At 37.8% G+C, this 14,673-nt stretch overlaps 1 long non-coding RNA gene across 1 annotated transcript in view; it reads left to right on the forward strand.

The window, feature by feature from the left end:
- Positions 1-1,758: 1,758 nt before the first annotated feature.
- LOC120374834 overlaps positions 1,759-14,673 on the forward strand; it is an 87,576-nt gene continuing 74,661 nt past the window's right edge. The window contains exons 1-2 of the long non-coding RNA XR_005586268.1: positions 1,759-1,889; positions 12,415-12,492. This is a non-coding gene — a long non-coding RNA (uncharacterized LOC120374834). The remainder of the gene's footprint in view (positions 1,890-12,414; positions 12,493-14,673) is intronic.

The raw sequence follows: 14,673 nt of genomic DNA on the forward strand, positions 1-14,673 counted from the left end.
CAGTACCAGCAGTCATAGGGAAAACAACGGAAAATGCTAGTATGTCATAAATGTGCTTAAACAACCCACTATTATAGGGACAACTATAATCGGGTGAATGAAATAACAGGTGGAAAGAAATAGCTGTAGAAGTACTGTGAAATGGCTTTAAATTGCACAAAAAGTCTGTTCTATGTAGTTTACTTTTGCCCCAGGTTGGGTATTTACTTGAAGAGATGGCCAGGAAATGGAAATCCCTTCCTGTGAAAAATTCTGCATTTTTTGAGGAGAAAAAAAGTCCCAAAATGGGACAAAATGGCAAAAATGCAACATTTAATTGTGGGAAGGGATTTCAAGAACAATTCCAGTTTTGGAAACCAAAAAGGGATTTTTTGGCTTCCTGGCAAACCGGTTGCCAAAGAAGCAGACTCTGGCCATTCACCCTTCCCACAGTTGCTGAAGACAGAGAGCTCAGCCACTCAGCATCACTTCCTTTCTCCCCACCCCCAGCTCTGGGGGCCAGAGCAGCAGAGAGTCTGGGCATTCAGCCTCCCTGCCTCCTCCCCAGCTCTGGGACCAGAAAGCCAAGTGCTCAGTACCTCAGAGCCCTCCGGTCAGGCAAACTGAGAGCCATTATTATGATTTTCATGACAGAAAATTGACTTTTCAGTTTTGGAAAAAAAAAAATCCCCCATGGGAAACATCAGGTTTTGTGAAAAGAGCATTCCAACAAGAAATGTCCAGCCAGCTCTCTTTACTGGTTCTTCAGCGAGTTGCCCCCCTCTTTCTAAAAAATAAAGGGTCAGATTATGCTCTCAGCTAACTCATAACTCCATTTACCTCAGTGGATTTATTCTGAGTTTAGACCTGTGTGACTGAATAGAATTTGATCCATAGCATTTAAAGTGACTTTACTTTTCTCTATCCCACAATTATAAATACAATGGGCCACAGACATGAGTCTACACTGATATAAAGCCGCTAAGGTTCTGGATTGCTAAGTCTATAAAGCAAAGCCTGTACCATAATGTACCTCCACTATCTTTCTTCATGATATCTGGCTGAACTTGAACTTTTTCTTTCCTACAATATATGATAACATTACTTGCAGGCATCCTAATTGGAAATAAATAAATCCGCTTCTCATCAGTGCTTCTAATAATTTTAATTGGTAGAGCAAGTTCTTCTAATCTGAATTTACCTGGTCTGAAAGCAATTGTATTCAGCCCCAGCACCAGAAGTCAATAAGACAGTGTGTTTTCAGATGTTAGAAATTTAGAAAATATAGTCATTGTTCATCCATCTTGTGCAAAACAATGACAAAAGAGAGAGTTCTGCTACAGTTGTTGATGATATGTTTAGCACACACATGCTGTTCTTTTCAAGACTGTCAGTATAAATACATTTATGTTAGTACCAATTCTTCCACACAGATCACATTCTAAATATATCCCTCTTTTCAGGATTTAGACTTACAGTATATTTCTTCTTTTATATAAATTAACTTCAGTATATAATTCACTAGCTAATCAAATTTTTGAAAGTACATTTCTCTCCACTGTTCATATACTTCCTTTCATGATGTAACTAAAATGAAATAACATTGCCGAGTATTTATTTAAATTTTGTACCTCCCACACAGGCATCTACCCCATGAAACTCTACCCACGATTCTGACAGTCATTCTGACAACACAATCAGTCAAATGTTACCCAGTGACTGTTTCTTAGGTAACCAAAACACAGCTCCAGAAATGGATTGCATAATATGGAAATAAACCCCAAATTAACATGAAGAGAAAATTACAGCACATCCATGATTTTCCCTGGAATTTGAAGTCTTAAAATCTTCTAAAGGTGCAGTATCAGCATGAAGCTATACTGGAGTATGACCCATGTGCAGAATGTCAGGTGTCTAATGTACTTGTTTCTTGGTAGGAGTGAAATTCACCCCTGGCTTTGCATCATTAATTCTCACTTGAGTCCTCAAAATGGGGCTTACATGGTTTTGGATGTAAGTGATGCATAGGCCTTGTGCTGGTGCTTACACTGGAGTGTATTTCACCCTGGGGAACAGGGAACAGACTACATATCTCTCTTCAACTTTTATTTTTCCTTGTTGGTTATGTTGCCTCTTCTCATGAGATCACTAACAGGACAAAAACAGTATGAGAAAACCAATACTATGTTGGTGTAGAATTTCAAATGTGGGTTTTTTGCTTTTTTTAATGGTCTGATCTAAAGTCTACTGGACCTACCAGTCTAGGTTTGAAAACTCTCCTGGGATGTTAGGAGGGTGGAAGAAGGCGCAGCCCTACAATGTTCCTGTGGCGACTGCTAGACATGGGAATAAAAACAAAGCAGTTTTACTTTTGTCAGGATAAAGTCTACGTTTAACATCCGCAGGGATATCCACTTATCATACCATATGTATGTATCATAGTATTACAATACAGTACTATAGTCCACATAAAAAAAAAAGGCAGTTTACATAAAGAGGATCAGAGGCTTTTGTTTGTGATTTAATAAAAAGGAAAAACAAGATCGGGAGAAATACAAATTTTATATGTTGAGGTTTGAATTCATGAATATACTTAGTTTGCTAGCATTACAGATGTTGTACATCTGTAGAGATTTATGGACTATGTTTGTAGTTCTATTAAGTAAGGAAATGTATATATGCTCCTGGGGATGTGAAAGAAATAACCCTGGAAAAGTCAGCGTGGAAAAAGAGTTTTAACAGGCATAAAAAGACATCCACCTGTTGCTTAGGCTTTATAGGTTCATTCCTTCTATCTTATTCTCCTAAAACAGGAAAATTGCCCTTTACTTTCCCTCATCTCACCTAAATAACCACAAACAGCTTTTATTCTGATTGCCTGTGTCTTATGCAGCCAAAATTGATTTCCTACATTTTGGGGGTGCTATTTTCCCCCTGAAAATTGTGCTTGCCTATATTTTTATTTTCCATATTGGATGTTTAATTTTTTTAATGAGTTCAGTATTTCTTGAACTATTCTAAGAGCATACAGCTTGACTTATTTCCAAATTGAAGCACTTATAACAAAAATATTAAAGCACTCCAACAATTGCAAATTGCTCTTGGCTGTGCAAATTGATTTGAAATTATTGAAGTGCTCCAAACCTTTTCTAAGCACTTTACTCTGAATCTTCTCAGGGAGGTTCTGGAATGGTAAACTATAGATCACCATGAAGCTACTTCAACACTGCAGACTTTTCAAGTACTTTTAGCTTCCTCAAACAGGAAAAAAAGATCACCTAAAAGTTAAGGTATGCAAATTTGGGGGGGGTCAAACACAGGTTCTTATCTATAGGTCTATAAGATCATTGTCTAATAAGATATCTTTTGATCCAGAGTCTTTAGGAAAGATGCAAACCTTCCACCTTGAGAAAGCTTTTCCACGATGAGCGATGCTCTTTGTACAGCCATTTTCCCCCCTTCTACTCCCAAGCCTATATCAACCAACAACCCACCAACAAAACCCAAATCCTACCCTAGGCAGACATTTACAGTAGAAAAAGAGACTTGCCAGAGATTCTATAAAGTCTTGTAAGGCCTTAACAATTACTAATGATTTTATGTGTAAGCCACCCAGGCTCATCTTCTACTACTGGTCCCTTGAGAACTAGACAAAGAGTCTGTTCTCCTACACATTGTGTGAAAGGGGCAATATTCCCTATGTTCTCTACATCCACAATATCGAGAGGAGGATTTGGCCCTTATGGTTGGGTTTTCCTCTATTTTAAGTCTTAATAACAGTGTAGAGATTAAAGGTAGGAAGGGAAAGGAAATAATGAGACAGAAAACAGACTGAGAAAACTGCACTGATGCAGAGTGACTGCTTAATTAGAGGAGTTGGGTGGACACGGGAGTGTGGTCATGAGAATGCTGAACTTGACTGTTAAATTGTGTTGAAATTGGAGATATGCCTTAGATTTTAGACATGTGCATTGTGACATTGCAAAACTGTGTTGTCGTGTCACTGGCCAAGAAGAACTCCACTTTGTGAGTCCATCACCAGAGCTCAGGAAGGTGAAATGATCTGAGAAAGTGAAATGACTAACCCAGAAAAGTTCACATTCCAGAGCTTGTTCAGGGTACTGTTAGCAGAAGGAATCTTTCATCCTTCTGGGTAAGATGAATTAACTTCTCTGCAACTTGCTGATTAGTGTCCCTTGAATGATACTTACTACAGAGATGGTTTGAACTGGAATCCCTAATCCAAACTGCCTCCAGTGTTTGGTGGCAGATGTGCCTTTGAAATCTGGACCTGATCCTCGATCTGAATTTCATAGTTAGGGCCAATTTGGATAATGGATCAAACAGGAACCCTAAATCCAAATATCTCACAAATGTGAGGCTGGGTAAAGGAAGAGGAGGGATGGGGAAAGAATTTTGAAATCTGGACCCAAACTTTGATTTAAATTCCATAATTATAAATAATAATGATAATACTTTTCTGCTCTAATATCTTTTGTCAAGGGTCTCAGAGTACTTCACAACCATTAATTAATTATTTTCATTTCACAACACCTTTCTGAGGATGAAAAACTACCTTTATAATGGGCAGAAAAGAGATTGGAATGTAAACACCATGGTCATCCCAACAACTGGAGTATCCAGGATCCTAATATGGCACTTTGAGTCTCTCTCTACTTCATAAATCAAGGTTCTGTCGTCTTTGCATTGACACTAAAATCCCCAAAAGCACTTTTTCGTAAAATGAGGGGTTTGCCCACAAAAAAAAATTCCATTCCCAACCTATTGTGCAGCATAGTGTACTAATTATTGGCCTGGTCCAATGCCCACGGAAGTTAATGACAAAAGTAATTAACTTTAATGGACTTTGGATCAGACCCTACGTGATCCCTTTATATCCTATATGTGGCTGTATAAGACTTGCACATACCATATATATATATATATATATATATATATATATATATATATATATATATATATAGTATGTATATATATATATATATATATATATATATATATATAGGTCAAAGTACTGTCCTAACTTAAAAACCCTGTGGCTTTTAAGTATTTATAAATCAGGCCAGAAATTGGGCCATAGTTTATGTTTAAGCAGAAAAACCAAAGAAATCCTTTGGGATGAAGATCACTGTATAAATCTGAAAAATTATAAGGCAAAACTTAATTTTAGGTACCACATTGAAACAAAGCAGTTAACTTGTGAGGAAGAATAAATTTATCCTTGTTTCCATCCTATGTGTTGCCCTAATTAGATGGTTTTATAAGGACAAAAGAAAAAATACTGTGCAAGTGAATCACAAATTGTGTTTTATAACCTGCTTAGTATTTCAGTGAAATGTTTTCTGTGTGGTAGTTACTGAATCATGGACTGATGCACATAGGAAGTAGCAATACCATCTTCAAAAATGCATTGACATTCTAATTCTTATTGTTTTGAAATGAATCTTGGGCTATTGGAAGGACTTTTTAGACATTACTGAATGTTAATGTCTGGATTAATTTTAGTTGTTCTCTGTGCATTTGAAGAAGGTGTGGCTTAAAGAAAGAAATGTCCTAAGAAGGTTCATGATAAATGGACATATTTGATCACACTGAATGTGAAGGGACAAGGTAATAACAACACAAGTCATTAGAAGGCAACATCTGAGATTAACATTAGAGCTTCTAACTGCAGGAGAGTCTGAGCCCCAAAGTTTGGCTACAGATGATCTAAACCATCCCAAAGTTCAGAGATGTAAGGAGTTAAGTTATTGGTTCATTTTGTTATAGATTATAGAGACTGATTGCAAAGTTTGATTGTAGATACAAACTTTTCCAAAGATTAGGGATGTTCAGATCTGGGTGGCTTGCTTTGAGTTTAAATTCTGCATGGATATTTCCAGTTTAAATTCTGCACAAATATTGTTCAGTGACTATTCTCCCCCACCCCCGCTGAACTCCAGTTATTTATTTATTTACTTTGTAACCAGAATACTTTTGTCATGATCCTCAACGGTAGCAAAGGAGCCATCACTGCTGGCTGGCTGTGTGTTGGGACAGTCTCCTGCCTAAGTTAGAACAGCTTGAGGGCTGCTCTAAATTGTGCTAGCTGCCAAAAGGCCCCAATGGGTCATTACAGTAGCCAGAAATTGCTAGGACATAAGGAAGCTCCAATCACACCTCCTTTTGAACAGTGTAATAGCCTCTATGTTTGTTGTATACCACCAGAGAAACTCTCCTGAATTTCCCATGGCCAGCTACACCAGCATTAGGACAGACGTTTTGCAGCATGAGCTTTCGTGGGTGAATACCTGATTTCTATGTCACAAACAATTGCATAAAATGTCCTTAGCAAAAAGTAACAGAAATGGTTATGGAGGGTCTTTCTTTTCAGTTCATACATTGCATTGATTTTTATCAAATACAAAATACCATTAAATTCAAAGAGCAGATGGATATTATAAACCTTCCAGAGAAACAAGGGCTCTGATTCTCTGCTGTGTTCCAGCCTCTTTGTTGAGAAGCTGTCCTAATGCTGTCAAGTATCAGAGGGGTAGCCGTGTTAGTCTGGTTCTGTAGAAGCAGCAAAGAATCCTGTGGCACCTTATAGACTAACAGACGTTTTGCAGCATGAGCTTTCGTGGGTGAATACCCACAGTGGTATTTACTGTGGTATTTTATGTTTAATGTGCTACCCCTCTGATACTTGACAGCATTAGGACAGCTTCTCAACAAAGAGGCTGGAACACAGCAGAGAATCAGAGCCCTTGTTTCTCTGGAAGGTTTATAATATCCATCTGCTCTTTGAATTTAATGGTATTTTGTATTTGATAAAAATCAATGCAATGTATGAACTGAAAAGAAAGACCCTCCATAACCATTTCTGTTACTTTTTGCTAAGGACATTTTATGCAATTGTTTGTGACATAGAAATCAGGCTATAGAAGCCATCCTACACTTTACTGCAAAATAAGATTTAGTATCATAAACATCATTGGAGTAGCTCAAGGAGAGGCACAGTGATATAGAACAAAAGAGAACAATGAGAAACAATCGATCATTTATCAGCATAGAAGGCCAGTAAGACCTGATAGGTTTCTGCAATAAAACTATCTTAAACCTCCCAGTGGATTTCCATACAACAAAAATCAAAAGGGCTCATTAGTCTCACAATAAGAGAGACACTGAGACGACTTCTTCTCACATTTAAACAAATTTCTTCTTCAGATTAAACTTTCTTCTTCAGCCATCAAGCAAGCTTCAGAGAGAACAAAACTCTTCGTGCTGTGTGAAATTCACAGCTGTGTTAAGGGTAGCTCAAGGCCTACTTATGAGGGCTGCAAGATGTAAATGATGTCTGATTGTTATTACTACCCTTGGTATATCACACCATAAAATAATCTGTAGTCAGCATTTGTAAAATTATTAATCTGGACAGTGAAAACATCTAGGGTACTATGGCCATTTAGTTCCTGTTATCATTTAATTACGTTATTGTCATGGTTAACTCATATGTTGTTTCATATGTAATCAACGTGTGATGAATAGATTTAAGTTGTATGATCATAGGAGTATAAAACGGGTACATATTTAGGAGTGATGTGTGTGTTACCTTTATAAGTAAAGCAAGGCTGTAATGTCAGGCCTACAGGTTAAGGCCTATAAAATTTCAGTTTAGCCACAGTAGGCCTCAGGTTTAAGGAGACTTGATATGAGTGGGTGACCCAGGTATGACCCTATGCTGGTAAGGTTACAAGATTACTGTAAAGTGTGTGCCAATCAGTGATGTTCCTGAAAAATATGTCACAACGAACTCGTCTAGACCTCAAGACACCAGATTGTAACATCACAGAAATCTCTGCTAGGACCGCAGATTACTATGGAAACATGTTTACATACATGCTAATGAGAATAAGGAGAACTAGAGAACAACCTATGAAAAGCAGGGCACCCCAAAATTGACAGAGTGTGCAAGATCAGGAAAAGGAGGTTGGAACCCTTATGCAGATGCATTTGGTGTTAGGCATGGTCAGAACAACAAGATTAAAAGGTTCCTAGTATGGATATGGGTGGGAAGACCTCATTGAGAAGACCCCTGAAGGAAGAAACCCTAGATCAATGACCACCTGTTGAGAGATCCATCAAGCTCTCTAACATCTTTGGTTATGTGAGTATAAATACAGCAGTAGCTATTGCATGGACTCTCTCAGGTTTCATATACTGATGTGTGAGTGTAACTTTAATCAGCTGCTTGGTATAACTTATAATACAAACAATATTTTTTACTTGTAACTGTGTTTGTGGTCACTGTATTCGTTCTTCGTGTGCTCCTAAGTCTCCTAATCTAAGAGAATTGTAAAGGGTAACTTTCACCCTATTCATCTGAAAACTGTAGCATCGTAGGAGCTGGGCTCAATCTCATTATAGTTTAACACAGAACTGTCAAGTCAATTTTAGATAAAGGCTACAGGGCCAAGCTATTTCTTGGTGTTTCAAATGAATTCGATAAAATCTATGTCATACTAGGGATTATTTTCCTTTTCACTTTGTTTTTGTGTTTGTAAAAAAGGAAAATAATTCCTGTATCTTTAGCTATAGTTTTCAGCACAAATGATTATACTATTTAATGTTTGTACGGGGGTGGCACATAGGAGATCCAGTGAGAGACAAGGGTCCATTGTGTTACACTCTACAAAGGCAGAGCAAAAAGGAATCATGTGAGCAGAATTGCAGTGAAAGAAATGCTATGTGGTTCGAAGATCTGGGTGAGGAAAATTCCATCAAAATACCCTTATCATTAGCACATCTACATCTCTTATAAATTCTATGTACTATGTACTATTTTTGTTACTACTTTTGTTTTTTTTAAAGAATGGGTTAATCTAGTCCCAAATAACAAAGGTGAAAAGTTGAAAAGGGGGTGAGGTGGAAAACATTTCACAAGGTGTATAAATGTCACTGTTACATAAGCAGTTCTCATGGGCTACTAAAATTCTCATAAGTAGTTCAAATGGCAATTTAGCCTGTTTGTTCTCCTTGCTCCCAGTCCTGATTTCTAACATTAGCCCATGTCTGTCTCACTAAGAACATAAGAATGGCCATACTGGATGAGTAGGGCCCTACCAAATTCACAGTCTATTTTGGTCAATTTCACAGTCATAGGGTTTTTAAAACCCTAAATATCATTATTTCAACTATTTAAATCTGAAATTTCACACCATTGTAATTGTAGGGGTCTTGACCCAAAAAGGAGTTGTGTGGGGGTCACAAGGTTATTCTACGGTGGATTGTGGTACTGCTACATGGTCTGGTATTACCACCTTTACTTCTGCACTGCTGCCTGCAGAACTGGGACCTGTCAGTAGCCGCCACTCTCCGTCTGCCCAACTCTGAAGGCAGTGCAGAAGTAAGGGTGGCAATACCACAACCTCCCTAAAATAATCTTGTGGAATCCCCCCCCGACCCTCCCCGCAAATCCCTTTTAGGTCAGGACCCAAAATTTGAGAAACACTGGTCTCCCTCCTGAAATCTGTATAGTGTAGGGTAAAATCACACAAAAGACTAGATTTCCTGGTGGAAGACCAGATTTCATGGTCTGTGATGCGTTTTTTCATGGCCATGAATTTATTAGGGGCCTATGGATGAGACCAATGGTCCCTGTACCCCAGTAGTGACCAATGCCAGATGCTTCAAAGGGAATGTACATAACAGGACAATCACAAAGCGATCCATCCCCTGTAGTCCAGGGGCAGCTGGCAGTCAGAGGCTATGGGACACACAGAGTGTGGGTTGCATCCCTGACAATTTTGGCTAGTAGCCATTGATGGACACATCCTCCATGAATTTACCTAATTCTTTTTTGAACCCAGTTATATTTTGGCCTTCACAACATCCTCTGGCAATGAGTTCCACAGGTTGACTGTGCATTCGTTGTGTGAAGAAGTACTTCCTTTTTTAGTTTGTTTTAAACCTGTTGCCTATTAATGTCATTGGCTGATACCTGGTTCTTGTGTGATGTGAAGAGGTAAATTACACTTACTTATTCCTTCTCTGCATCATTCATGATTTTATAGATTGTTATTATGTCCCTCCTTAATCTTCTCTTTTTTCCCCAAGCTAAACAGTTTTAGTCTTTTTAATCTGTCCTCATATGGAAGCTGTTCCATATTCCTAATCATTTTTGTTGCCTTTCTCTGTACCTTTTCAATTTATAATATATATATTGAGATGGTGACCAGAACTGTACACAGTATTCAAAGTGTGGGCATACCATGGATTTATAGAGTGGCATTGTGATATTTATTGTCTGATTATCTTTCCCTGTCCTAATGGTTCCTAACATTGTTAGTTTTTTTGACGGCCGCTGCACATTGAGCAGAAAAGAGCTCTGTGTGGATCAAAAGCTTGTCTATCTCACCAACAGAAGTTGGTCCAATAAAAGATATTACCTCACTCACCTTGTCTTTCTAATATCTTGGGACCAACATGGCTACAACTACACAGCATAGACACACACAGACATACACTAATCTATCTCACATACCTGGCCAATGTATTCTTCTTATCCCTGTACACTTTCAGGTATTTAATTCCTAGGTGATAAAATATAGCACTAATTATATCAGGCCTGAGACAAACTTTATCAGTGTTTCCGTTTAGGGGAAAAAAACGTATTTAGACATGTGAAAGTTATTGTTCATACCATGGGAATACTGATACCCAATTTTTCTTTATATCTAAGATATAATATAGGTTGCTGAGATGTGCCCTACTATATTGTGTGTGGGTGTATAGGTTTCCAACAACACTTCACAAAAGTCTCTGTGACCAACTAACTAGTCTTAGCTAACCTGCTGGTCAGTCTATGTCTTTGGCTAATGGTTTTTGTGGTAACCTTAGAGTGCCATATTCCAAAACATCAGTTCTAGTCTCTCTCTCAAGTACTTCCATTCTGTTCTAATCTAATCTGAATAGTTGTAATTTCAGCATTTTGATTAGTCCTCCTGAACACACGGAGTCCATCTTTGCCCACATTGATTCCCAGTGTGTTCAATTTTTTTCAAAAGTACTCTCTTCTACTTCTGCAATGTCTGTTATAACTCTAAACATAAAAGTGCAGAGATTCTTTTCTTTCCTTTATCTCTTATGATCAGTGTAAGAATTTATGTGAAGCCTTTGTTCTTCTGCTAAGTTAAAATTTCAATCTTACGGAACTAACCAAAGTGCTGACGTATATTTAAAAAATGTAACTTGGAACACCCTGCAGACCTCAAGTGTTCCAGAAAATGGAATAGTTTGCTTTTTTTATATCTAAACAGTTGAATCTGATTTTTCTCCCACTGAAATCAGTGGGTGTTTTGCAACTGTCTTCTGTGCAGCTGAATTTTGTTTATCATTTTTTTTTGGTAATTCAATAATAAATTGACATTTCAAAACTCTGAATAATTAGGGTTGAAACTGCTCAGATAAAACCATTCCTTTTAATGGTAAGTTTTTAACCAACTTTTTTTTTTGTAGAAATACCTGGAAATGCAGAAGATGCAATTGAAATATACAATTCATTTGTTGATGTCTTTTCTTCCTAAACATTAAGATTTAAATAGTCCAAAATTAAAGCTTTAGTCTCTACTGAAAAGGTCCATCCTCACACCCGCTGTGAGGAAGGCAAAAAAACCACACTTCACCGAAGCCAATTTTGATGGTGTGGGAAAAATTCCTTCTCAGCCCCCCTTTAAAAGGGGAGACTAGCGTAATGCCCACAGCAGGTCGAAACCCAGCCTGCCATTCACCTTCACTTGCTGGCTACTAGGGGAGGGAGGGTGGATGCTGGCTTCCTCACTGCTTTCACATAGAAACTTGCCCCACCCAGGTTTCTACACAGCTATTTTAAAGCACTAGCATGAGCCCCACTATTGCAAGTCGGCTCACCCAGCCTGGGATGCTTGTTCCTGCTCACTCCCAAATGCTGTGTAGACATACCTTGTGCCTTGTGGAAATACCACTACCTTAATTTAGTATCTTCTCATTGAATTTGATTGAGACAAACAAGGAATTTTTTGTTTGGTTTGTTCTTTGTGTAAAAAATGTAGCTACATGTTTCTATTACTGTTTGTTATTGTGGTAATATCTAGGAGCCCCACTCCTGGACCAGGATCCCATTGTGCTAGGCACTGTACAAATACAGAGCAAAATATGGTCTCTGCCCAAAAATGTTTAATCTAAATGTACTTTTTACTTTATTTTAAATTAGATTGTTTGCTCTCTCTCTCTCTCTCTCTCTCTCTCTCTGTGTAGAAGGCTAGACTGTCATTCTGTTAAACAATAAATAAATACATCTAATGTTGAGATAATCCTGCAGATAAAATCGACATCATTTGAAGTATTCCTGTTGAATACTTGGTAAATCTCTTTTTTGTTCTTTCTATCTACCCTTAGGCAGATATATGAATCAATACTTTTCATCGTTCCGACACTGTATAATTTCATAACTTATGAAGTGTTATTTATTCAAAGGTACGTGCAACTTTTCTTTGAGTTTGAGTGCAAACAAAACTAATAACTTGTCATTTTTATTTCTATTTTTTAAAGTTCATGCTATATGTGGAAGACAATTTAAAAAAAAACATTGAAAACATTCTTACTGTTCTGAATTCTGTGTTAGATATGGTGAGATGTAAATTAGACCTTTTGTGCTATGTAGACATTTAGGATCCCATATCAGAGGGGTGGCCGTGTTAGTCTGGATCTGTAAAAGCAGCAAAGAGTCTTATGGCACCTTATGGACTAACAGACGTTTTGGAGCATGAGCTTTCTTGGGTGAATACCCACTTTGTCAGATGCATCCGACGAAATGGGTATTCACCCACAAAAGCTCATGCTCCAAAACGTCTGTTAGTCCATAAGGTGCCACAGGACTCTTTGCTGCTTTTTTAGGATCCCATACTGTCTTCCCTACTCAGGCATAATTCCCATCAGATACAATAGAAGTTTTTCCTAAATAAGGACTGAAAAATAAAACAAGGAGCACATGCCTGATGAAACAAGATGTTTATTTTTTTTATAGCCCATGGCAATATGCTGAATATCCTTGTATTTCAATTACATTTACTGCTGTGCATTCACTGTATGATTTATAGTTAATTATTGCTTAACATTTATATAGTGTTTATGCGTTCAAGGCACTATGCATATATTATCTAATTAAGCTTCATAACATCCCTATGAGCCAAACAGGAGAAACTGAGACAGAAACATGAAGCGACTGGCCCTAAATCACAGATACATGTATCACTGGAAGAGTGAGGATTAGAACTCAGTGTGTCTCGAACTCCTGAGTGGTAGAATGTTAGCATAGAAGAGGTCAATGTAACTGTGTTTGTTTGCCTGATGATCAGTCACAATTCCACAGGTATCATGTATGTATCCTTTAGCTGCATGCAAAAACTGTTTTGTTGTATTTGTATTTATTGAGTAACATTTATTGATTAAATGTTAGTTATAAATTACTTTAGATTTATTTCCAGGATATACATGAAATTGCCAAGTAGCTGGCATTTTGGTTTGGAAGGTGGAAATAGACATACTGTAGTGGGCCAGTGGACCTCGTATACAAGGTCTTAGAACAAATTTGGAAGAGAAAGTAGTTAAGGACATAGAGGTAAATGGCAACTGGGATAAAATACAACATGGTTTTACAAAAGGTAGGTTGTGCCAGACCAACCTGATCTCTTTCTTTGAGAAGAGAACTGATTTTTTTAGACAAAGGAAATGCAGTTGATCTAATCTACCTGCATTTCAGTAAGGCATTTGATATAGTTCCACATGGGAAATTATGAATTAAATTGGAGAAGATGAGAATTAATATGGGAATTGAAAGTTGGATAAGGAACTGGTTTAGGGGGAGAGAAACAGTTCATCCTGAAAGGAGAAGGTTACAAGTGGAATTCTTCAGGGATCAGTCTTGGGATCAATCTTATTTAATATTTTTATTAATGGCCTTGGCACAAATAAATGGGAGTGTGCTAATAAAATTTGCAGATGACACAAAGTTGGGAGGTATTGCCATTACAAAGGAGGACCAGAATATCATACATATACATGTCTTTGGAAGGCTCTTGATGCACTGAGCATTGTTGTTACAGTGATGTTAGAGTAATGTTATAGGTTATAATTTCATGTATGTAGTTATGAGGCTGCAAATGTATCCTCATGGCTTAAAATAAGTCTAGGCAAAAACTCTCCAAGAGCAGAGAGGCAGTTCACACCTCACCAGCCCAGGCTCACAGGAACAAAGGATGCTGGCCTAGGCAACAACAAAGGATCTGTTAGATTCTTGAGTGAGTAGAATGGAAAACCTGTCTTATGAGATGAGACTCAGAGCCCAGCTTATTTAGCCTAACCAAAGAAGGCTGAAGGGAGATGCAATTGCTCTCTATAAATGCATCAGAGGAATGAATACCAGGGAGGAAGAGGAGTTATTTAAACTATGCATCAATGTGGACACAAGAACAAATGGATATAAACTGACCATCAACAAGTTTCGACTTGAAATTAAGATGAAGGTTTCTAACCATCAGAGGAGTGATGTTCTGGAACAGCCTTCCAAGTGGGGTGGGGTGGGAGGTGAGGAAGAGACCAGAAAAACCTAACTGGCTTCAAGACTGAGTTTGATAAATTTATGGAAGGGGTGGTTGA

This window comes from Mauremys reevesii, linkage group 11, assembly GCF_016161935.1.
Source record: "Mauremys reevesii isolate NIE-2019 linkage group 11, ASM1616193v1, whole genome shotgun sequence".
Lineage (NCBI taxonomy): Eukaryota > Metazoa > Chordata > Testudines > Geoemydidae > Mauremys > Mauremys reevesii.